The sequence below is a fragment of the Leopardus geoffroyi genome, chromosome C3, assembly GCF_018350155.1.
Source record: "Leopardus geoffroyi isolate Oge1 chromosome C3, O.geoffroyi_Oge1_pat1.0, whole genome shotgun sequence".
Lineage (NCBI taxonomy): Eukaryota > Metazoa > Chordata > Mammalia > Carnivora > Felidae > Leopardus > Leopardus geoffroyi.
Window position 1 is genome coordinate 23985186 of NC_059338.1, and position 26430 is coordinate 24011615.

The 26430-nt window shown below is 34.6% G+C and overlaps 1 long non-coding RNA gene across 1 annotated transcript; it reads right to left on the reverse strand.

The window, feature by feature from the left end:
* Positions 1-1200: 1200 nt before the first annotated feature.
* On the reverse strand, positions 1201-18477 carry LOC123586159. Its single transcript, XR_006706641.1, has 3 exons — positions 18139-18477; positions 2904-3005; positions 1201-1271 (listed from the first exon to the last, which is right to left on the reverse strand). It is a non-coding gene; the product is annotated as an uncharacterized LOC123586159 (long non-coding RNA).
* Between the last annotated feature and the right edge of the window lie 7953 nt (positions 18478-26430).

Genomic DNA, 26430 nt, shown 5'->3' on the forward strand with positions numbered 1-26430 from the left:
CCCCTGAGAAGAATTTTGACCCCAGGAGAGGGCAAGGCACAGAAAGATATCTTTTCAGCACCTAGCCATAACTATACACTAGTCTCACTAAATTGTGCCAAACCTGCCACTCGAAATCCAGGACAGACTGTATGACCACTTGTAGGTTCACTCTATCGTTCGTAGTCCTCCCGGCTTCAACTTTGAGCTCAGCAAACATTTTTATTTTTCAAAAAGGCAGACTTATGCATAAAACGGTAGCTCATAAGACTAACTTTTCACTACCGACCTGTAAAAAGTTTAATTTGAAATTCAAAAATGATCTGTGACATTTTTTGGTCCATGCTGTATTTGTTTCCCCTGAGGCAACAACTGCTACTGCCTTTGTAAATCATGGGAAGGTGAACATCTAAAAAATTTACAAAGAAGCATCTTTGTTAAATGCTTTCCTGTATTATTTGGCTCCGCTAGTCTCAGTAGTTGTAAACAACAAAAGGCAGGAATACAAGATATTCATAAATAATTCTTCGTATAGAGTAAAAGTAGTGGCACACTTCAACAAAAGTTTGGTCCAATAATTTTGTGACCTTAGTGTGAAACAACTATTATTTTATTTTGCATACATTTTGTACAAACTAAAGACAAAAACCTGGAATGCAACCTGCCACACTAGAATCTTAGTTCAGTCTATTTCTAGAATTTAAATTCGAGATTTTTCACTTTGGAACAAACCTAACCATCAAAAGAAAAATACTGTGCTAGACACTATGTCTAAAGACACGACGCTCCTTAAAGGTAAATAAGGCAAGCACAGGAATAAGTATAATAACATAAAAAGTTAAAATAATTGTGAAAGTTAATAAAAAGAACCGTATCATTGTAGAGATAGGAGTAGTAGTTACGAGAGGCCTCTTTCTAAACCAGACTCTAATACAGGAGATGTGATTTTAATAAGCTGGCTGCTTCTTTAAATACCTTCAGAGAATTTCCCTGACTTCCCTGTGAAGAAGGGGACTTTACTCATTATGTAGGGGGGACTTTACTCATTATGTAGGGTAGCCAATCTCATGCCTGCCCAGTCATGAGAATTATTAGAATTTTTGACATGACATCTTAAGGTAACCTTTGATAGATATACTATAAAGTAAGAACTCCTTGGTCTTACCCGCCTTAAAAAATCCTGAAGGTGTCCGTGAGCATTTAACATAGAACAAAATATCCTTCACCTGAGAGTACTTCAGTTTAATAAGCCAACACCGGAAAAGCATGAGTCATGGAGTTCCTGAGAGAATCTGCGTAGGACAACAAGGAAAGTATATGTTAGCGCTGTCTTCACACTTGCCCTATATAATGCAAGCTTTTAGCATGCTTGATATTTTATAATGTCAGAGAATACAAGGAGATTCCACTTACTATCCCCAATCAGAGGAGACAAGTTATAACTGATACACTGCCCTGAGCGTACGGTGGAGCGTTTCGTTTCAGGTAGAAAAATAACAGCCGGTTGTATCCATAGAGGCTGTCCATTAACCCAGCTCTTCCCCCACTTGCTTCTAAGATGGTGGGTGGCACAGCCAGTTCCATAGTTCTGTGTGGACCTTTCAAATACATGCAAAGAAACAGATCTCACCAGAAGACTTTTTTTGTTAGAAGACTAAGAAAACCCATGCTTTAAAATGTCTTTGCACAGAGGTGACTGGGTGGCTCGGTTGGTTAGGCGCCTGGCTCTTGATTTAGGCTCCGGTCATGATCTCATGTGAGACTGAATCCCCTTTTTGGCTCAGTGCTGGGCGTGGAGCCTGATTAAGATTCTGTCTCCCTCTGCCTCTGTGCCATCCCGACTGGTGCGCTCTCTCTCTCTCTCTCTTTCTCTCAAAACAAACAAAAAAAAGTCTCTGCACAATAGAATACTTTTTTAAATGTTTATTTTTGAGAGAGAGACAGTGCATGCACAAATGGGGGAGGCGCAGAGAGAGAGAGAGAGAGAGAGAGAGAGAGAGAGAGAGAGAGAGAGACGGTCTGAAGCAGGCTCCGCGCTGACAGCAGAGAATCCCACATGGGGCTCGAACTCCGGAGCTGTGAGATCATGACCCAGGCCAAAGTCAGGCACTTAACAGACTGAGCCATCCAGACGCCCCTACAATAGAATAATTTTTAAACAAATAAAAATATAATGTACACTGGGCCAGCACTAGCACAGTACATCTATTGTTAAAATTACATCATTGAATTTTAATTTATTCTCCACCCTAGTGAACTATGGGCTCCTTGAGGAAAAGAACGGTCCTTTATCTAACCTCTTTGTCTAACAGCCCGTAACATCATCTCCATCATGTAGGTTTTCCATATGCTAAGAAACCTCAGGAACCTATAAAAAACCTATTTAACCTATAATTGTGAACATTGACATTCTCAGCCCAAAACTACCAAAAATTAATGTAGCAAGAGCAGGAGTTAAAACAACAGGAAACAAAAGAAAAAGAAAAAAAATTTTTAAATAAATCTTTATTAATGTATTAGTGCTTGATTATCTACCTATTAGAAAATGATATAAACATAATTTGTAGGATAATTTGAATTGATAGTTTCATCATATATAAGACTATTATTGATTAATGATAAGGACAATATTTAACCTTATTTTAAAGTTTAGATTTGTCCTGTTTTTGGCTGTTGATATATATTAGCAATCCTAAACCATTTGACTATGATTAAGATAACATTGTGCTTTATTTTAAAGATAGAAAGAAAAATGTAATGGTTAAAGGGATCCACAAGTATAATTAAGGCATGCTAAACTGGTTACTTTTCTAAATCACTTTAAGGGAAGTGAAGCAACTTAGATGAACAAGGAACTATTTTAGACGATGCATTTCCTCAGCTCAGACATCCCATTTGTGACAAAAACCATCATAGATACTAACTAGAGTAAGACAGGCACCATGGCAGGACAGCTGAGATTAGAATTGGCTTAGTAACATTCCTGATGGCAAGGCACTAGAGGAAGTGATTTTTTCGTATGTCACCTGCAAAACAAAGCATATGACACCAATTAGCGTTCAGCATTTCAAAAATAAAGCATCTTTTTTGTTTTATTTATTTTTGAGAGAGTGTGAGCAGGGGAGGGGTAGGGAGAGAGGGGAACAGAGGATCCAAAGCCGGCTTTGCACTGATAGCAGTAAGCTCGATGCGGGGCTTGAACCCACAAACCCCCATGACAATGACCTGAGCCAAAGTCAGACACTCAACCAACTCAGCCACCCAGGTGCCCCCAACAAAGTATCTTTTTAAATATTTGAGTAATTTCTACATATTCTATGTTTTATCTAATGCCTTTCATTTAAATTTCAATTTTATTCCAGGAGTTAAAATCACTGACTCGGAAATAAGCTCCATGAAGGCCGGGACATTTTGCCTTGTACAGCAGTGTATCCACTACCTACACAGTTTATGACACATAATAATCCACAGTTCACCGATGATTATTTTAATATAAAAAACATTAGGGCATGGGTAATTGAAGATTCCTAAAGGCTTGAAAAAAATCCTAGGTCAACACTCTTGTAAAAATATGGTTTATAATGTTTGCATTAAATATATATCATGCCATAAAAATACGACAAAATAATGTATCTTATATATTAAATCAATATTACTTATACTTCATGGTATATATCCTATAGCTAACAATGCATATCTTAATGGTTATGTATTTCTGCCAACAATTTGTTCTAAACTATACCCTGAATAAGAACTTAGCTTCAAAGAATAGTAAAGTAACTTCTAAAAGTCCTAAAGATCTCAACTTGTATTTTGCCTTATTTTAAGCAAATATAAATAAATATATATAGTCATTCAAAACATAACACAGAAAAAGTAATTTTTCTGACATATATGAAATCAGTGAATGAGTCTAAAGCAGTTCATTTCATTCTGCTACAAATGGAAGAAAACCAAACTGGCATAAACAGTAATTAAATTTCAGGCACTGTTCTGCAGTGCATGTTCAGCTTCTGAAGAATAAGCAGCTGCTTGTAAAATGTGGCAATCTCTTCCTCTTAAAAGAGGAACAGAAAACCTCTTGAAAAGCAGAGAATCCCACAAATGGAAGACTTTTTAAAAAATCTATGGATGAATAATAAACTTTCATTTGAACAAGTAGAAAACTGTGATAGAGCCCTCTGCATGAATATTATAGAATGTTAGCATTTCCATTAATTTCTTCCTATAAATTGTCAGGTTGAACACAAATCATTCAACTATTTTAGAAACTGTAAACTCTACACTTTATGCTATCTATAATCTCAGAAGGACACAATATTTAACATCAAATCGAAAGCCATCCCTAACACAGCTCAATAGGTAATGCTCACATGTATTTAAACCTATTTTCAGATTAAATCTGCTGCAATGGCTTTCAAATAAAGTACCATATCTGAAATCCCAGCACATTTTTATTTGAACCCAAACTACTTCAAACTGAGTCACTTCTCCCTGATTAAAGCCTTGGCAACCACCACTGAGAGCTTGCTTTTAACATGTCAATTCATAGACTCCAAGAAATCTACTTTTTGTAATAAAGTTCACTCAAAGTTTGGCAAATAATTGCAGATGTCAATTCAGGGGAGAGATGAAACCAAGAAGACCTATTTAAGGATGGTCACCTTTTTTCATATTTTCCACCTCTGCTGGTAAATTTGCAGATGAACAATAGTGACAAAATGGAGTTTCTCAAACTGGATTTGACTTCTGCTGGCCAGAAAAAGTCCAGAGGTCACCACCAAGCACAGTCCTTCTCCAGCACAGCATATGCTTCTCAAAGAGTTTCTAGTGTTTTCTTTTTTGTAGAAACTACACTAACTTCCACCATCATTTTAAAATGCAGGTAACAGAACAGAGTGAGGAAATAAGAGCTCTAAAATTGCTTAAAATTCAGCATGCAAACCTAAACACTTGACTCAGGAGGATTCCTTACGGTTATTCAAAATTTATTTACTTGTTATTTATACACCATGAATAACTGATTTCTTGTAAGGAGAAAACACACAAAAGTTTAAATAGGGTGTTTTATAAAATTAGAAATACCAACCACAAGGACGGAAATGGATAAATACAGTTTTTCCATGGTAACACAATTTAGATCCAAATGATAGCCTATTATCAAAAAAGTGTCAGTTCTGTTTAGTATATTTTATTTAAGAAAACAAGGAGGCATGCATTAAATGATTTAGAAATATTTCCAAAAGGGTCTAATTTTTATATTATTATCAATGGAAAATAAATGTATTTAAAAAAACCAGTAGACAAAAATGCTACTTCATCCTTAATATTGCTTTTTATTTAAAAAAAATTTTTTTTCAACGTTTATTTATTTTTGGGACAGAGAGAGACAGAGCATGAACAGGGGAGGGGCAGAGAGAGAGGGAGACACAGAATCGGAAACAGGCTCCAGGCTCTGAGCCATCAGCCCAGAGCCCGACGCGGGGCTCGAACTCACGGACCGCGAGATCGTGACCTGGCTGAAGTCGGACGCTTAACCGACTGCGCCACCCAGGCGCCCCTAATATTGCTTTTTAAATGAGAAGAGATTCCCTGTGGGAGATTTCTGGTTGGAAAAGATTGGTTTCTTAAGTAGCCTCCCAGACACTTAGGGCATGAAGAAAATTGCTTCAGTGCATTTGAATCAGACTTAGAAGAAAAACTAATATCAATAACATGTTCCCCCCTGAGGTAAGTAATTTAGTCATTAGTCAACAATAAATCAGGCAGATTTCTACCCACTTTGTGGAAGCACTTACACCAAGAAATGAATAATTTCTTATAAAAAATATGTATCTTTGGTGTAATTGGGAATTTATATAAAGAAATGAGATTCAAACAAGTATAACTCAAATTGTGATTAAGTTACGTAATACAATTTCTGGTTTAAATAGATTTAGTTATAATATAAAGAGAAAAAAAATCCTTTCTTCCCACTTCCTATCTCCACCTGTCATTCCAACCTCTACTCCCCAGTTTAGTTCTATAATGAATATAGAAATTCAAAACATAAGTGTTCCTTTATATGACTATGCTAGGACTTTAAATTTTAAGCAATTTATGGGTAAATTTATGAACAAGTGAATTTCAAAACTTACTTAGAACCCAGAATGGGAGAATCAATGACTTTCAGTTCATTACATTTGCTCTATCACAAATATTTTTTGCTCTTAAAAATGTCTGGTACAGGAAATAAAGTACTGCCTTTTCCCTTTCCAAAAACATTAAACAAATTTTAGCCAAGATATTTTGTTGAGTGACTTTGTATCCAGAATAAATAAAAGTGAGAACCAGTTGTTGGCAAGTACTTAACAATATTTTTTTGTTTCTTTCAGTTCTTTTATTAAAGTTTATATTTAAATTCTAGTTAGTTAAGATATAGTGCAATATTGGCTTCAGGAGTAGAATTTAATGTTTTGCCACTTACATATAACACCCAATGCTCTCTCTTTCATTTCTTATAGAAATGTGATTGGGGAAAGGACAGTGAAAAGAACAAAGATCTAACCAATAATCTCCATAAATTTCTTTGTCACATCAGGTATACTTTTTGGAGGAAAAAACTCACCACTTATATAGAGCTAATCCTTTAAAATACAAGGATATCAGAACTAATTGTCTCACAATCTCCTGATATCTCAAAAGAGAGAAGTAATAATATCAGGATTATTCACTGTTGTGGGGTATATTTTCTGTTTATCCAAAGAAGAATATTTGTCACTATCTGTTCTTGAATTTTCTTTGGGAAGCAAATGTTCCAAGTGAGATGATTATGTTTTGTACGTATTGAAGAAAAGAAGATTCTGCATTGCCTTAAAAATTCAATGTAACCTAAGTAACAATAACTTAAGAAAAACACATTCTAAAGTGAAAATAGCTTTTGACCTTATACAACAATGTCAGATTTTCAGTATCAGGAAGAGATCATTATTCTCAGCATGGTGCCATATATGTTGCAAAAGTGCAGTGTCTAAAGAATTTTTTTGTAGAAAGCAATTTTGTCATATTATGTGCTTACCAAATTATCCCTTTGGGATGAAAAACCTTTGGCTTTTGAGTTAACTCTTGGTTCACTTGGATCAAAATTGAATGTGAAAAACAGTGAAAAATAATAACATAACTTCATAAAATGTTGTATAGCTCAAATGAGTTTTCTGTGTGTGGAAAGTGTCTTTAAAAAACATTATAAAGGGGCGCCTGGGTGGCTCAGTTGGTTGGGTGACCGACTTCGGCTTGGGTCATGATCTCCCAGTTTGTGGATTCAAGCCCTGCGTTGGGCTCTGTGCTGACAGCTCAGAGCCTGGAGCCTGCTTCAGATTCTGTGTCTCCCCCTCTCTCTGCCCCTCCTCTGCTCATGCTCTGTGTCTCTCTGTCTTTCAATAATAAATAAATGTTAAAAATTTTTTTTAAAACATTATAAAAAAGCTTCAATTTATGATGATGATCAGTCATAATGATAAATAAAAGAGTCTGCTTCAAGATTTTACTATTGCAAGACAACACAATTTTTCAGAAATTTAGGAGTCACAAGATTATCTGAAAATACCTAGATGTTTAACGTGAACAATTCATTTCACTATGACCATCATGCAAAGATCAGACTCCCCAAAACTGGCAATATGAATTAAATAAAATGTAATACAAAATAAACATAGTAAGATATATATCAAGTATGGTAACATAACTTTCAAGGCTTTTGTTTATGTTGCAGTAATAAAGGAACAATTTAGACAAAATGTAAATATAAAAATTTATATCTCAGGAGGATTCACTGCAATGTTGTATTTAAACACTAATACAATGTTTAATAGTATTAATAACATAACATTCTAATTTTCCTAGATTAAAGAGGCCCTTAAGAGTAAACATTTACCCTTATACATTAGGTCCTGGAATTTGTGGGCTCTTTGATCTTGCACGCATTCTTCCATATTAAGTGCATATTGATTTAGGCAGTAATCACGTTTTTTTTTAAATGTGTTTGATGACACGCGTATTTGTGTGGAAGGAAGCCCCTAAAATGCCCTCCAATGATCCCAGTCTGCTGGTATTTTTAAAAAAAATTTGTAATGTTTTACTTTATTTTTGAGAGAGAGAGAGAGAGACAAAGCCCAAGTGGAGAAGGGAACAGAAAGAGAAAGATGCAGAATCTGAGCTGTCAGCACAGAGCCTGACATGGGACATGAACCCAGAAACTTGGAGATCATGACCTGAGCCAAAGTCAGACATTTAACCAACTAAGCAAGCCACCCAGGCGCCCCCTAGTCTGCTGGTATTCATTTGAGCCCTTTTGTAATACCTTCCCCTTAGTACAGGATATATATATTGACTTGTTTCTGAAGAACAAAACATAGCAACAGAAATAATAAGATGTCTCTTCTGAGATCACTACAAAAAGACTATGGCTTCTATCTTAGGTGCTCTCTCTCTTGCCCTTGCTTGCTTGCTCTGAAGGACGGCAGCTGCCAAGCTGTGGGTTTCCTTGTGGAGTGGGCTGCTGTGGGGAGTCAGAAGATTTAATTACAGATCAAGATGGAGCTGAGAAAACTGGACCGCAAGACGGCAGTGTTACGTAATGAGTCTTTAGGGCCAGTGCCTAGACTGAGTTGCAGGGTGAGGGGATGTCCCTCAGGACAGGTGACCTTCCAGAGACAGGAGCGGAGCCGTAGCCCAGAAAGAGAGGAGGACAAGAGAACTTCAGGATGAACTCTAGAAAATCAGAATGGGTCCTTAGGTACCTAGGTGAGGCCACTGAGCAGCAAAGTAGGGAGACTGGGTCAGAAAGCTCCAAAGGGAAGCAGTGGTTTAGGGATTTTACAGTCACAGGGTCTGTCTTAAATATGGCTAGCAGATATTGGGTGCAATTTCATGAGATATGCCAAAGAGGAAGTCTCTAAATTGCTAACCAGCAGGCTGATTTGAGTTCTGTTTAAGGAAATTGGATGTGTAAGAATTTTAGTTTTGTGCCAATGGATTTTGAGCCAATGGTCATAGCCTTCTGTGAAGAAGTAAACAATATCAGGCCAATATGTAAGGGCAACTTTTGGCATTTTTATTATGTAACACCCACTTGATATGGAACTGGGTTTTTCAGCCAACAGCCAGAGGGTATTTGACGCCTGCCAACAGCCACCTGGGTGAGCTTGGAGGCAGATCAATTCCCCATGCAAGCCTTGAGATAACTTGAGTCCTGGTGAGCAATGTGATTATGGTGTGAGACCTTGAGCCAAAGATGCCCAGGTGAGCCATGCCTAGATGCCAGATCCATGAAGCCTGTAAGATATTAAAAGATGGTTGTGTGAAACCACTAAGTTTTAGAGTAATTTGTTTCCCAAGTTACATGATTATTATAAAAGGGATACTCCTATGCTTTCTTCACCTAGAGCACTTTGAGATCTATATTGCTGATTTATATTTAAAACAAAAAAAATAACACAAACAAAAACAGTTGAATCCCACTTTTCCAAGTTGGAATGGATATTCACTCAACAAATTTACTAAAATAAATGCTCATTATACATAATGCAATTTTATAATTTCAGTAAAATGGACTGAAAACAAAATGCCTTTTTATTATGTATTTATTAGAATATAATAAATCTTTTAATAGAGAAGCTGAAAAATACATAATAGATCCATTAAGGTAGAAACTTATTTCTTGTCCAACAGATTCTAAAATCACTATCTTGAAAGTGGGTAGGGTTTCCTCTAAACAGAGAAATAGGGACCAGTTTCCTTTTATCTCTGCCACATTCAGTAAACTGTCAAAGTCACCAACCCCAATTACATCAAGTTTGCATAAGGTGAGGAAAATGGAGGAAAAAAATGTGGGGAACTATCTATTTCTTAATCATACTGTCCTAAAATGCTATATATCACTTCAACTCTTATTCACTTGGTAAGATCTGCCACACTGTCAGATCTAAATGGAAAGCAGGCCTGGAAAATGCAGGCCTTAGTGAGGCATCCAATTCTCAGACAATATACTATTGCCAGGAAAGCACACATCTTTGGCCTGCCCTCGTGGGTACGTATATTTCCACATAATGAAGGGAACATACTTGCCCCCACCAAGAGTAACAACACAAAGCATAACATGATTTAAACTGAGTGCAAAAAATGTTACACTTCGTGTTCATGTGCTTGACCACAAAGGAATGATATTATTTCACTAATAGAAATATGAAGCAAGATGTTTGGGCTAATCTTCACTTTTTCATTCAACTTCTAATATTCAGATATTCCTATATTTCTTTCTAAGAATTTGTATTATTCTCATTTTTTGTGTGTGTTTTAAGCACTTTAAATCAAGATAGGAAATGACAATGAAATCAGATTCATGATTTTAGAAATGGGCCAGAACAGGGGCACCTGGGTGGTTCAGTCCATTAAGCATTTTCAGCTCAGGTTATGATCTCATGGTTGGTGAGTTTGAGCCCCATGTTGAGCTCTGCACTGATAGCACAAAGCTTCCTTGGGATTCTCTCTCTCTCCCTGTCTCTCTGCCCCTCCACTGCTCATTCATGTATTCTCTCTCTCTCTCAAAATAAATAAACAAGCTTAAAAAGGAACGAAATGGGCCAAAACAGAAAGCAGTAAATACCTAATTAATAATGATGATTAAACAGATTTTTTTTTTTAGCATTTAATGCACATAGAGTTGGGTCATCAATATAATAGAATTTAAATTTCAGTTACACTACTTTTTATTTTTTTTTTATTTTTAAAAAAAAATTTTTTTAACGTTTATTTATTTTTGAGACAGAGAGAGACAGAGCATGAATGGGGGAGGGTCAGAGAGAGGGAGACACAGAATCTGAAATAGGCTCCAGGCTCTGAGCTGTCAGCACAGAGCCCGATGCGGGGCTCGAACTCACGAACTGTGAGATCGTGACCTGAGCCGAAGTTGGATGCTTAACTGACTGAGCCACCCAGGCGCCCCAGATTTCAGTTACACTACTTTTTAGATGTGGAATTCTAATCTCATTTCAAGCTTGCAGTTCCAAGAAAACGTATTCAAAAATGAATATTAAAATTAACACTCTACACTCTACACTCATCACTCAAGGCCCAGATAAACTCATTGAGGAATATTCTGTAACATTTAAGGAACAACATCAATTATATAGAAAATAGGTGAGGAGGGATGACTTAACAACCCATATTATCAGGCCAGCATTGTTCTTATAACAAATTCAGTTAAAAATGCTATAAGAAAAGAACATAGATGCAAAAATGCTTAACAAAATAGTAGCATATCAAATCCAAAAATACATAAGAAAGATAATCATGAGAACTAAGTAGGATTAATTCCAGGTATTCAAGTATGGTTCAATATTTGAAAATCAATTATTAAAATCAACCTTATTAACTAAACCTATTAACTGAATAAATAAGAAAAAAAGATCATAAGATCATAATAATAGAAATTAAAAAGTATTAAAGTATTCAAACAGTTCAACATTTATTTATGATTTAAACTCTCTGAAAACTAGAAATAAAAGAGGACTCCTTTAACCAAATACAGTGCCTTCAAACCCCTATGGTCGCATACTTAAAATAAAAGACTGAATATTTTTCCCCTAGGATGTCTCAGCTACTCAACATTGTACTGAAATTCTAGCTAGTGCTATAAAGTGCTATAAAGCAAAAACAAAACTATACAGATTGGAAAGGAAAAATGAAAACTCTTTATTCACAGAGAACATCATTTTCTATGAGAAATTTCCAAAACTTCTAATGGGACAAAAAAGTGAGTTCAGAATGGTAGCAAGATGCATAGTAAATATACATAAATCAAATGTATTACTTTATATCAAAAATATGTACTGCATCAAGATGTTGAAAACTAAAAAACACTAATGAAATAATTTACAGAAAATCTAAATAAATGGAAAGATAGATTGTGCTCATGGATTAAAATACTTAGGACTATAATGAAGGTAATTCCCCCAGCTTCAGTTTTTAAGTTCAGGATAACCCCTATCAAAATGGCAGCATAAATCTTTGTAGCTATCAATTGTTGATTTTAAAATTTATGTAGAATGGCAAAGGACCTAGATGAGCCTTCTAAAAATTCTGAATAAAAAGAATGAATTTGAAGAATTAACATTGCATGACCTTAAGGCTTATTATAAAACTAATTAATCAAGAGGGTGTGGTATTGGCAAAAGGCACATTTATCAAAGAAAATGAACAGAGAGCCTAGAAATAGACACACAAAATATAGTCAATTCATTTTCAACATCCGTGGAAAGATGAATTAGTGAAAAGTCACTTCAGCAAGTGGTGTTGGAACTATTGGATGTATATATGCAAAAAAAAAAAAAATTAAACAGCATCTATCTCACAACTCAAACAAAAATAATTGAAAGAGGATCAGATATCTAAATGTAAAATGTAAAGCTATAAAGATTATGAAAGAAAGCAGGAGAAAATATGTATGACCTTGGGTTTGGTGATGAGCTTTTAGATACAATAAGAAAAGTATAATCCATGAAAGAAATTAATGATAAATGGGACAATGAAATTTTACAACTTTTGCTTTACAAAAGACACTGTTAAAAAAAGATAAGCAAAAAATATTTGCAAATCACATATCTGATAAAGAACATATCCATAATAGAGTAAGAACTTTCAAACTCAACCATAAGAATACAACTGATTTTTAAAATTTTTTTTAACTTTTATTCACTTTTTGAGAGAGAGAGAGACAGAGTGTGAGTGGGGGAGGGGCAGAGAGGGAGACACAGAATCTGAAACAGGCTCCAGGCTCTGAGCTGTCAGCACAGAGCCTGATGTGGGGCTCCAACTCATGGATTGCGAGATCATAACCTGAGCCAAAGTCGGACGCTTAACCGACTGAGCTACCCAGGCACCCCAAACAACCCATTTCTTTAAAAGATAAATAAATAAGCAAAATTGATCAGGCACTTCACCTAAAAAGATGGATGACAAGTAATATTTTTTTTTCCATTGGGACATTATTTTTCATCAGGAAACATGAAATTAAAATCATAATGAAATATTACTACACACTTATTAGAATTGCTGACCATATCAAAGATGTTAAAAAGATGCAGAGCAACAGAAACTCTCATTAATTGCTAGTGGATATGAAAAATGGTACAGTTACATTGGAAGATAGTTTATTAGTTTCTTATAAAGCTAAACATACATTTATCACTTGGTCTGGAAATTTCACTCCCAGTTTTTAATCCTAGTGAATTGAAAATTTATTTCATGCAAAACTCTCTACATGAATGCTTATAGCAGAGCTACTCATTATCACCAAAAAAGACAGCAACTTAGAGAGGAACATCCCTCACCATAGCAACAACAGAAAGCCTCCTAAAACAAATAATTGTTATAGCAAGTTTCCAGGATACAAGGTTAATATAAAAAAGTTAATTGCTTTCTTATAAACCAACATTGAATACTTGGAATTTGAAATTAAAAATTACAATATCATTTATATTAGCATCCTCTGAAAATGATTAAGTATACATTTAACATGATATACAGAAGACTGTATGAGAAAAACTACAGAACTCTAATGAAAGAAATCAAAGTGCATTTAAGTATATGGAGAAATATTCCATATACATGTATAAAAAGACTCAATATTGCTAAAATATCAGTTCTCCTGATCTATAGATTCAATGCAATCCTAATCAAATCTTAATCAAAATTCCAGCCAGTTAGTTTGTAGATATTGTGATTCTAAAGTTTATGTGGAAAAACAAAAGACAATTAAAAGTATCAAGTCATTAAAAAAAAAAAAAAAACACTGAGAAACTGTCACAGACTTGAGGAGACTAAGGAGACATCATGACTAAATGCAGTGTGGTTTCTTAAATCTGATACTAGAACAGAAAAAGGGCATTAGTGGATAAACTGGTGAAATTCCAAGGAAGTGTGGAGTGTGGGTTATAGTAATATGCCAATATCCATATTTTAGTTTTGACAAATGTACCATAGTTACGAGAAAAATTAGCATTCAGGGAAATTGGGTAAAATGTGAATAGGATCACCATACTACCTTTGCTACTTCCCTATAAACCTAAAATTATTCCTCCAAAAAATATATACTTAGAAAAAAAAGGCAGCCAGAAAAAATAAACATGCGTTACTTCAAAAACTAATTAGATTTTGTTTTGCAGTTTTCGACAGAAACAATTAAACTTTTTGCACAGTTTCGACAGACACAATGGAAGACAAAGACAATGTAATTACATTTTTAAAGTTCTGTGTGAAAGAAAAAATCTACTGATCTAGAAATCTATAACCAATTTTAAAAATCCTTCAAAACTGAAAGTGAAATAATGACATTTTGAGGACAAAAAAGCACTATAAAAATTATTAAAGACAGTTCTTCAGGCTGAGAAAAAGTAACATCAGATGAAAGCACAAAATTGCTAGAAGTCAAGAACACAGAAAAAGATTAAAATGAAAACAAATATAAGAGAATATTAACGGTTTAATGAAATAATAATATTTAAAAGTAAAATATGGCAATAAGAGCACAAAGTGTGGGATGAGAGGTATAAATCAAATTAAACTATTATTGAATCTTGTGGTTTTTTAAGTTGTTTTAATCTTGTTAATTAGGGAAGTCATAAATGCACCATTGCAATCAATGTACACTATAATAAATCAATGATGCTTGTTTCAATTGACGGTAATTTTTTTAACTTATTTTTTTAATATGAAATGTGTTGTCAAATTGGTTTCCATACAACACCCAGTGCTCATCCCAATAGGTGCCCTCCTCAATACCCATCACCCACCCACCCCTCCCTGCCACCCCCCATAAACCCTCAGTTTGTTCTCAGTTTTTAAGAGTCTCTTATGTTTTGGCTCCCTCCCTCTCTAACCATTTTTTTTTCCTTCCCCTCCCCCATGGTCTTCTGTTAAGTTTCTCAGGATCCACATAGGAGTGAAAACATATGGAATCTGGCCTTCTCTGTATGACTTATTTCACTTAGCATAACACTCTCCAGTTCCATTCACATTGCTACAAAAGGCCATATTTCATTCTTTCTCATTGCCATGTAGTATCCCATTGTGTATATAAACCATAATTTCTTTATCCATTCATCAGTTGATGGACATTTAGGCTCTTTCCATAATTTAGCTATTGTTGAGGGTGCTGCTATAAACATTGGGGTACAAGTGCCCCTATGCATCAGTACTCCTATATCCCTTGGGTAAATTCCTAGCAGTGCTACTGCTGGGTCATAGGGTAGGTCTATTTTTAATTTTTTGAGGAACCTCCACACTGTTTTCCAGAGCAGCTGCACCAGTTTGCATTCCCACCAACAGTGCCAGAGGGTTCCCATTTCTCCACATCCTCTCCAGCATCTATAGTCTCCTGATTTGTTCATTTTGGCCACTCTGACTGGCGTGAGGTGATATCTCATTGTGGTTTTGATTTGTATTTCCCTGATGAGTAGCGACGTTGAGAATCTTTTCATGTGCCTGTTGGCCATCTGGATGTCTTCTTTAGAGAAGTGAATTGACAGTAATTTCTAATTTCTATATTTTCTACTATATATATTAAGTAAATATATACTAACATACGAATTCACAAAATTTCTAATTCTTTTTAAAATAATCTTGAGAGGCGCCTGGGTGGGTCAGTTGATTAGGCATCAGACTCTTGATTTCAGTTCAGGTCATGATCTCACTGTTTGTGGAATCAAGCTCTGCATCAGACTCTGTACTGACAGCACAGAGCCTGCTTGGGATTCTCTGTCTCCCTCCCTCTCTGCCCCACCTCCATTCATGTGCTCTCTCTCTCTCTCTCTCTCTCTCTCTTTCTCTTTCTCTCTCTCTCTCTCAAAATAAACATTAAAAAAATAAAATAAAATATTTTTGAGAATTTCCACTTATGACCATGCAGAATAAATACACCTTGTTTGCATTCTCATCATAAACACAAGGAAAACAGAACAAATTATATAAAGCTAACTTTTTCTGACACTGGCCAGAAAAACCAGTGCATGACCAAGAATTCTGGGGAAAAGGACACAGGAAGCAAGATTGATAATCTCCCCCAGACCTCTGACTAATGACATTTTTATCCTGCAGCACAAGCAGGATGACCCCAGGCAGAGATGGCAGCCATACTTACTTATGAAGATAGAGATGGAAGTCTTGGGAGAGTCTGAGGCAGCTGAAATATGTAGAGCAGAATAAATAAAGAGGGCAGAGTTATTCAGAGAAAATTTTTAAAAATCTGCATAGGCTACTCCATAAGAAATTTGCTGATTACTAAACCATAAATCATGGGGTGAAACCCCATGAGACCAGGGAAAGAGCAGTTGTCAGCCACAAAGTCTCAGAACTTAAAAGATGTCTGAGTATTGACCATACAGCAGAGGATTGTCTCATTGAGCATTGGACCTATCAGTAGTAATAGGAGAAGAAGGACTAAGATATTCATAGATTAAAAGCTATTCTAGACTTGCCCTTAAGCTTAAAATCAGATTAGAAGTGATCTAGCTGATCTGAAAGTAACTTAATTGCCTGCCATTAAGAAAGAAAGAAAGAAAGAAAGAAAGAAAGAAAGAAAGAAAGAAAGAAAGGAAGGAAGGAAGGAAGGAAGGAAGGAAGGAAGGAAGAAAAAGAAAAAACAATCAACATTCTAGGGGCGCCTGGGTGGTTCAGAATCAGTTAAGTATCTGACTTCAGCTCCGGTCATGACCTCACAGTGTGTGAGTTCTAACGCTGCATCAGGCTCTGTGCTGAAAGCTCAGAGCCTGGAACCTCTTTCAGATTCTGTGCCTCCATGTCTCTCTGTCTCTCTGTCTCTCTCTCAAAATCAATAAACATTAAAAAGTTTTTTTAATCAACATTCTATCTAGAAATCCATAATACAACATTCATGGTAGGCAATATTCTTTCAAGAGTTACTAGATGCAAAGTAACAGAAAAGCGTGACCCACAAGCAAGAAAAAAATGAGTCAGTAGAATGAGACCTAAAAAGCAATGAAGACATTTAGAAGACCACAGAAATAGAAGACAAAGATGTTAAAACATCTTAAATAGAAGTATTTAAAGAAAACATAAATTTAGCCAGAAAAAAATAACTTCTAAAGCTGTAAAACTCAATATCTAAAGTAAAATTTTACCAGACAGGCTCAATACTAGATTAGAGTATGAATAAGAAAAATTAAGTAAACTTGAAAAAATAGCATGCCTAACTCCAGACTGTTGAAGCAAGGGAAAAAAAATTAAACAGATGGAAAGAAAGAAAAGATGATAAAGAAGAGAAAGAGAGAGGGAAAGAGAGAGGAAGGAAGGAAGGAAGGAAGGAAGGAAGGAAGGAAGGAAGGAAGGAAGGGAGGAAGGAACAGAGGGAGGAAGAAGGAAGGAAGGGCGGAGGAAAGGAGCAGGAAAGAGGCTGGGAAGGAAGGAAGGAAAGGGACAGACATTCTTGGTGGGGCAATACCAGTTTACCACGTATGTATTGGAGTCCAAGAAAAAATAGGGGAGGATAAAAATATTTAAATAAGATGTGAAGGAATAGTGGCTAAATAATCAAAATGATGAGCATTATAAACCTACAGATCCAAGAAACTGGTGGGTAAATAAACTAAGTCTTTTAGAAAGACAACATTCTTGTGTCCTGGGAAGAGAAGAGAGTATGTATGCATCTGAGTTAGGAAAAGATGAAAGAATGAATGATGTGTTCAGTCTTAGTGTCTACCACACTGCACAAAAAATCATTACATTTCTTTAATAAAACATCCTACTAAGGGGGCCTGGATGGCTCAGTCTGTTAAGTATGACTCTTCGTTTTGGCTCAGGTTATGATCTCACGGTTTGTGGGACTGAGCCCCACACCAGGCTCTGTGCTAACAGCAGGGACCCTGCTTGGGCTTCCCTCCCTCTTCCTCTCTCTCTGACACACACACTCTCTCTCTCTCTCCATCTCTCTGTACCTCAAAAATAAATAAATAAACATTAAAAAGAACATCCTACTAACTCACATGTATTCATCAGTAGGAAGTAGAGAATCAAAAAGAAAAAAGGAGCAGAATCAATTCATAAAAACAAAAAGAAACAAATTTTTTTAAAAAAAAGCAAAGAAAAATATTCAATCCCTTGGGGTACCTGGGTGGCTCAATTGGTTAAGTGTCCAGCTCTTCATTTTGGTTCAAGTCAGAATCTCATAGTTGAGATCAAACTCCATGTTGGGCTCCAAACTGAGTATGGAGCCTGCTTGGGATAATTCTCTCTCTCTCTCTGTCTCTCTCTCCCCCACCACTCACTCTATAAAGAAACAAACAAACAAACAGACAGACATTTTTTTTTAAAAATATTCAATCCCTTGCAAATTTAAACGAGAAACAACTTTAGACCACAAAGTGGACATAGTTTGATTTTGTTGTTTTGGTAGTTACGTGAGTGGCGATATCCAATCTTACCTAACCTTTTGAGATAAATGTGGAGTTACATAGGATCTGTGAACATAAATTTATAGTCATCATAGGATGCTGTGGAAATCCAAGGATAAGCTGATAGAAATCATTAACAGTTAATAAAAAATGATTATCTCAATATGTACGTTCCAGAGATGGGAAGAGTAGTCATTTTATGTATCTCTTTGCTGGCCACAAAATAAAAATGTCATCTACATTAGACTTTTGCCGTCAGCTTCTCATCCAATATACACAACTTGTATCTAGATTTTTCTTCTAAACCTTGATATTTGGGTATTTATAAAAGCATGTATTTATAAATGACTATGTTGAGATTTAGAATTTATAAAAGGTTATAAATACCTTTTACGTGGACAATGGGACATCCATAAACAAACTATTTCATTTCGACTTATGTATTTTTTCAAATGTTTTGCTTTCTTGAACCAGGTCCCACAAGTGTCAGTGTCAAACTGTTTCCTCCTGAATATATATGTTATGTAATATATATAAGCTATTGCATATAACATGAAGTTAGAAATAGAGAACAATTGGACAATTAATGTTCATTAAATGTCAGCTACTACCAGTTTTAAGAGAATATAACTGTCCTTGATAAAATTTATCCTATGTCTCTTAGAGATTAGTTTATGAAATACTCCTCCATGAAGATTGCTGCATTTTTAAGTAGAACTGTGATAACTGATCTTAGTCTTGGTATAAATCTGCTTCAACTTCACGTATTTTTAAATTGCTTTCACAGGCTGAAGCTCAAGTCATCTAAAAAGTACCTTGTTACATGAGCAGCATATGTTTTAATAATCCCATTTAAAATACAATGAAACTTAGGTCAATACATTTATAAGAAATGAAGATTGTGAAGTTCATCCTTCTAATTCAGTGTTCTTTCCTCTATGGCAATGACTTACTAATTGTCTTCTTTACACTCTAAGGTTATACACGGAGCACAAAAACACTAACAAGCATGTTTTGTGTCTCTGATTACCGCTGACTATAATGTAGGTGTGTTTTGAAACTTTGATTTTAAGAGTTGCTACATTTCAGGATGACTAGGAGTGAAAGAGTGTCTTTAATGTTTTCCTGAAATTTAAAATAAATACAGATTTAATAAGCTTCTGTCAGCTCTGGGATTGGAACTACAAGTATATTTATTCGTGTTTCATCTCATTCTTTACACTTCACTGCCATTAAACATGTAGGAAATCACAGAGCTGAATTGCCCTGATAAGCTTACACTAATTTCCCAATAGCATATTAGTTTCGTACATGAATGCAAATAGAATGGTGTTTGGCAGTTCAACTATAATTAACAGTGGGCTATTATACTATATGGTAGATAAATAAATAAAATATGCTAAATATTATACTGTGCTAATATATTAAATAACCCTTATATGGATAAAAATATATCCCCAATACTCATATATATCTGTATATATCTATTTAATTTACAATTGATACTGATAAAGATTGATAGATTGATAGATTGACAGAGCTTGCTATCGATTTGTGTAAGAAAATATAAATTTCTGTAAAGTATGTATTATTATATTCATTATTTTAATTAATTTCACACATTTTTCACAGGGCACCTGAGTGGCTCAGTCAGTTATGCCTCCAACTCTGGATCGCAGCTCGGGTCATGATCTCATGGTTCATGAGTTCAAGCCCCATATCTGAACTGTTAGCACAGATCCTACTTCGGATTCTCTTTCTCCTTCTCTCTCTGCCCCTCCGCTGCTTTCTCTCTCTTTCTCTCTCTCTCTCTCTCTCTCTCTCTCCTAAAAATAAACATTAAAAAAATCTTAAAACAAAGTTCACACATTTTTCTTTCATACTCAGAAGAGAAGCAAAAATATAAATATCTAAAGATCTTCATTTTGCATTTTCATTTCATTTACTTTGCTTTCATGTAATCTTATTCAAGAAAATATCACAGATAAAGGGTAAATAATAATTTCACATTCATAAGTGATCTAATGAAAAAGAAAGGTAAGTAAGATTCATTGATACTGAATAGTGAACAGATTCAAAAGAATAAAAATATCAAATACGTCATAATGAGTGAATTGAAATCTAATCTACACATAGCACCCACTCCTAACTACTGAATCTATGAAAAAAATGTATATATGCCATGTTCAGATTTAGACAGAGTTCCCTTTATCCCTGATAATTTAAGGATTATTTAGAATTGTGTTGGGAGTTCCCCGGTACAGAATGCCTATTATGTACATAGTGATTGATGTAGTTTTGAAAAAGGTATAAGAGAAAAAAAAAATAACAAAGGTGTTACAGAATATTTTTTTCTAATATTTGAGGCATATAACTTCATTTCAGGTTGTAGAGTTAGAGCATACAATTTGAATAAAACTGAAATCCCCAACATCTAAAAGTGTTACCAAAAAAGTCAAGAGATAATGTTTTGACCAATAAACCAACAGTGTTTATTTTATACTAGAGAAGAACTTTGATGCACTATAGGGAATTTGCAAAAATAAGCAAGTTTTTTGTTGTTTTTAAAGTTCAGATTCAAAGTACTGAGTCATTCCAAATGAATTAACCACTTAATTAGGAACTATAGGGATTGCATGAATGTGTGATGTAATTCCTGTGCAAATATAGTTCAGAAGCTTGAACTAGAAAGATTCAGAGAGAAATAAACTAATATACCATCAATGAAGACATAAAGCTTTATATTCTCACTCATAGTTTGCCAAAGCCTAAACCATTATAATTGCTAAAGCAATTGCAAGAAAAATAAGGTATTCTAAATCTTCTAAATTTCAAGAAACAGAAGTTCTGTAAATCAGAGTGAAAGGCAGTATGGTGGAATAAAACAGAGAGAACGTGTGTGGTCCTGTGTGTGTGTGTGTGTGTGTGTGTGTGTGTAAATTCGAGCCTGATGCAGAGTTTGATTTTCAGCTCTAGTACTTATTTATGTTACCTAATTTCTTTGGAGCACAGTTTTCTTCTCTCCAAAATAGGACTGATAGTACATACCTTGTAACATTGTTGTAGGTATTCATGTTAACACATGTAAAGTCCTTTGCTCAATGTTGACACACAGAAAGACTCAATAAACGCTACCAATTATTTTCAACACAGTACATTATTTAGAAAAACTAACCAGTAAACTTATTCAGTTCTTGAAAACTCAGAATTATGCAATCATTTACATTTAGTAAAATCCTATTTAGTATTGGTTGATCTCATTAATGTTATAAGAAGTAATTTAGAAAGTCATAAGTATTACTCTTTTACCAAATATTTTCTGGGGGCACCTGGATGGCTCAGTTAAGTGTTCATCTCTTGGTAAATAAATAAATAACATTTAAAAAATATATTTTCTGAATGTTTTGTATCCATTAGGAAATATAAATACTAAAGCAAGATAATGTACAAGAAATATCACATGGCAGAACTTCATATAGCAAATATCTATTCTTAGATACTCAAATTCTTCAGTAATTTAGAATTTTTAAAGAGGGTTTCACAGTACGAGTTGTATGGTTCTGAATACGTTTCTCATCTTTTCTTCTGTTCCTCTCACCCACATATACTCTATTCCAGCCATTACAAATCATTTCCATTTCTCCTAATAATTTTGTGTCACAACTTGTGCCTTTAATTATGCTGTTCCCTTGGCTGGGAATTCCTTTCTTTACTATAGACTGTAAGTTACAAACAGGCAGAAATCACTCTTTGCTTTTTTAAGGGTTCTACACTCACTATATGTCAAGTACATAATAACATCTGTAGAAAGAATAAATGTCCATCAGAATTCCTCCTTATTCCCAAGATGTGTCTCCAGACAAGCTCAAAATTTCTCCTTGGTGAATCATGTTGGACATTTTACAGCCATCTGCAGAATTATATACCTCATCCTTTGAGCTTGCAAAACATCTTATGTTTGCAACTAGTTAAAGTTTAAAATCAACACAGTCTCTTCAGAAGTGAGTACTGAAAAAGGAGAAATAACATTAAACTCTTTGAACTCTATCTAAAATCATGTAATAATACACATAGCAATTCCCAGATTCAACATTCTATAGCCCTGAAGGTGTTAGTACAATATTGGTGATGTGGTCTTTAATAAATCATAATTCTCCTCAAATTAAAATTTATTTAAGGTAAGTTATGGAAACCTACCATGATGTTTCTACATAGATTTTTATGAAACCACAATTTTATGATAGATTGTGAACATTCAAATAGACCCGTAACCTCAGAGTCCAAACAATAAAAACCAAGTAATACCTATGGATTGTGAACACAGATCTCCAGGTGTCACACATTTTTGTAAGCTTTAAAGAAAGAAAGAAAACATAATCAATGATAGCAAGTTGAGTTATTAAAAGGAAGAAAAAAAAAAACACCAGAGATTATAGAAATTCAGCCAGTGGAAGGAAAATAGCAAAATAAGAAAATAAACTATAGGATTGTATAATAGCAAACTGCTTAAGATTTATTTTAAGAATTTAAGACAGAACACAACAAATCTTGATGTTTCCTGTTTTTGTAGGAGTGCAATAATAAGCAAATATAATGACACTTTTTTAGGTATAGAAAATGTGCCAAAACAGGTCTTTTTAAATTTGTAGGCATTGCACATTTTGCAAATAAACTTACTCTTATCAACTTTAGATTAGAAATAGGAAGTAAAAAACCTTTGACCCTTAAAATCGTCTATTATTCTCTTTGTTTTGCTCTTGACTGCATTAGCAACATGTCCCAATTTATTATCATCAGCTTCTGTTTTTAAAAAATGCTGTCCAGAGTCTGTCGTCATTGGTCTTAGGGTTTTCCAAAGTGATTTATATCATGTTGGCTTTCCTTCTATGAGCTTTATGGTTGTCTTACTCTTTCACTGTGACTTTTTGGTACTGGAGAGGAAACAGCCTCAAGATAGCCTGGGAAGTTGTATGTGTCAAGGATTAGTGGATCATTATAGCCTATGTTTTCTTTCCATAGCCTGCAATTATATTTTTAGCTGTAAATTTCGTTGACATGGTGATAGTGAAGAAGTGAGAGGAGCCAACTATTTATCAAACATTTTCTGTGGTAGATATCACTTTTCCCTTGGAGCATCTGCTTCTTTTCCATGTGGAAATAGCTTTTCTGTAATGGGAGTGAATAATACAGTGTGAAAATTGTAGCAAATCCCAGATCTGTCTAATTCAATGAAGTCCTAAGCCTAGTCCTTCCTAAATAACTTTCTATTTAGTCCACTCATCCATAAACCCAATGCCTAACATTATACTTTAAGTTCTAGCTAGATTCTCTACCTTGTAGATTTTTATAATTGATTCTTCCTGCTGTATTAAAATATAGTCAACCAGTTAAATAATGTTACATTAATTTAGCATTTTTTATCTCAGCTTGTATTTTTATTTTTTTTATTTTTTCTCTTTAATTTTGTTTGTTTTTGTTTTGTTTTGTTTGTCCCCCAAATGATGCATACATTCATTCATTCACCAATTAACTGAATGAACATGTCTTGAGTAATTTTACCAGTCACTGTGTTTTGAATAATGGACTAAAAAGAATTTTATTTCACCTCCTATATCCCTGTCCTAAATGTAATATTTTAGTATGTTCAAATTTTAGAATAGTAATTTCCTATTTTTGCATGAAATGCTTAAATGTTTAGAATTACATTGAAGGATTATTACAGTACATGATATGCACTCCCAGTTGACATCATTTTCATGTTGCTATAATATTAATCCAATAATCTAGAAGCTTTTAAGATCATTAAACTTGAATTAAGTTACCAAAAACTAATTAGCTCTTTCTTCCTTGCGCTCATAGCTCATGTTAACCAGTCTTAGGCACTTTATATTCATTAGTCTAATTTCTCTTTGATTATATTTTTATTCTTGATTTTTTTTCTAAAATTTTCTTACAATTATAGATGTTTTAACAAGGCAAGAAATGAGAAGAAAATCTAGACATCTGTAATCCCATTTACTGGATATAAAACACATGGTTAGTATCATGTTTGCTCATAAAAAAAAAAAAAATATTCTGCCAGGCAAAACAGTGAGCATTTAGATGCTTCTCTTTATGAGAATTTTGCTATCCATAAATAAACATTTTTTTTTTAATTACTATCCTCCTTAGAGGAAAGCATGCACACTTGAATGAGCAAGGGAGGGGCAGAGAGAGAGAGAGACAGAGACAGAGACAGAGACAGAGACAGAGAGAGAGAGAGAATCCCAAACAGGCTCCACACATGGGCATGGATGTACGGCTGGATCTTATAACTGTGAGATCACGACCTGAGCCAAAATCAAGAGTTGGTTGCTCAACCAAATGAGCCACCCAGGTGTCCCTGTTGTCTACATCTTAATATTAACATTATAATTGTGAGCACTTTCCAATCCTGCTAAATATTTTTTAAAACATTTCAATATTCCCATATTAGTGTACTGTACTCAATGGTTTAAGATATCTAAGTATACCTTTCCAAATTTTAATATATTTGTTATATTAAAATTCTTTGTACCTATCTTTTCCCACAGTTCTGACTATTTCCTTATTTTGTGTAAGAAAATATATTGAGTTAAGTATGTCACTTTAAAAGCTTTGGAAGGTATTGTAAAAATAATTTAAAGTTACACCTATTGTTTGCACCTCACCAAACACTGCTTCCTTTCTCACATTTTAGGATGGCAATAGTGAAATGCTTATGTTCCCCACAAATATCTTGCTATAATTTATCACTGGATGTTTGCCTCACTAAGTTTTATTCAGTAATTAAAATTTAGTTCAAGAATTACTTCAGAAAGCTTTACCAAATCTCCCAAGGCTGGAAGAGATAACCCTTGTTGTGCCCTCATAATAGACCATGAGCCTCCTGAAATAAGATATGCATATCTGTGCACATTTCAGTGTCTCATTCAAGAATGGTTGTCATAGCTCTCTTTGTAGCCCCCGTGACCAGCACAAAACCTAGCATGTGGTAGACCTCAAATAATTTATTTTTACATTAATTATTCAGTTGATATATTATTCAATCATAAATTTGATCTTCACAATAAACTTTCCATGTGGGCAAATGTTATTTTCCACATCATACTGAGTGAAATAAGCATAAAACAGATTACTTGCCTGTAGTTATATAGCTGGAAAATGTATCCAGGGTGTTTTGGTGATCAGATATAGACCATATGAATCCTATTATATTAATCTCCCAATTCATCAAACTTGACACAGGACATCTGAAATAGGTTTGGAGCTAGGAAGCGTTGGGTTACAATAAATATCACTACCTTTGGTTACATGATATTAATAGTGGATTTCTATTATGTTTTCCATTATGTTTTAGTTCTACATTTTTAATTTCTTCAGAATTATAAAATAATATGAATGAGATGACATTAAATAATGCATGATGATAAATCTTTCTTAATAATTATTCATCTATGAATCTATAGAGGGAGGATATGAGAAATACAAGATTATTAATAAATAAATTATATTTGAAATAGGATTTTTCAAAAAGCATATGGTTAGCATGTTATGTAATATTGTTCCTTTTTTAAAAAGCTTGGCCTTAGTGGAGTATTTCTAGGAAGTTTATTTGTACCTACCGCAATAAAAATTTTTTTTTTCAACGTTTATTTATTTTGGGGACAGAGAGAGACACAGCATGAACGGGGGAGGGGCAGAGAGAGAGGGAGACACAGAATCGGAAACAGGCTCCAGGCTCTGAGCCATCAGCCCAGAGCCCGACGCGGGGCTCGAACTCACGGACCGCGAGATCGTGACCTGGCTGAAGTCGGACGCTTAAACGACTGCGCCACCCAGGCGCCCCATGTACCTACCGCAATAAATTACATTGTTTTGAAATGCCATTCTTCACCAGTATAATGACAAAGAGGAAATAATATGAGCTTTGGAATAAAATAAAGATATTGTTGATTCTGATGAATGTTAAAATTTGAAAAACATTGTG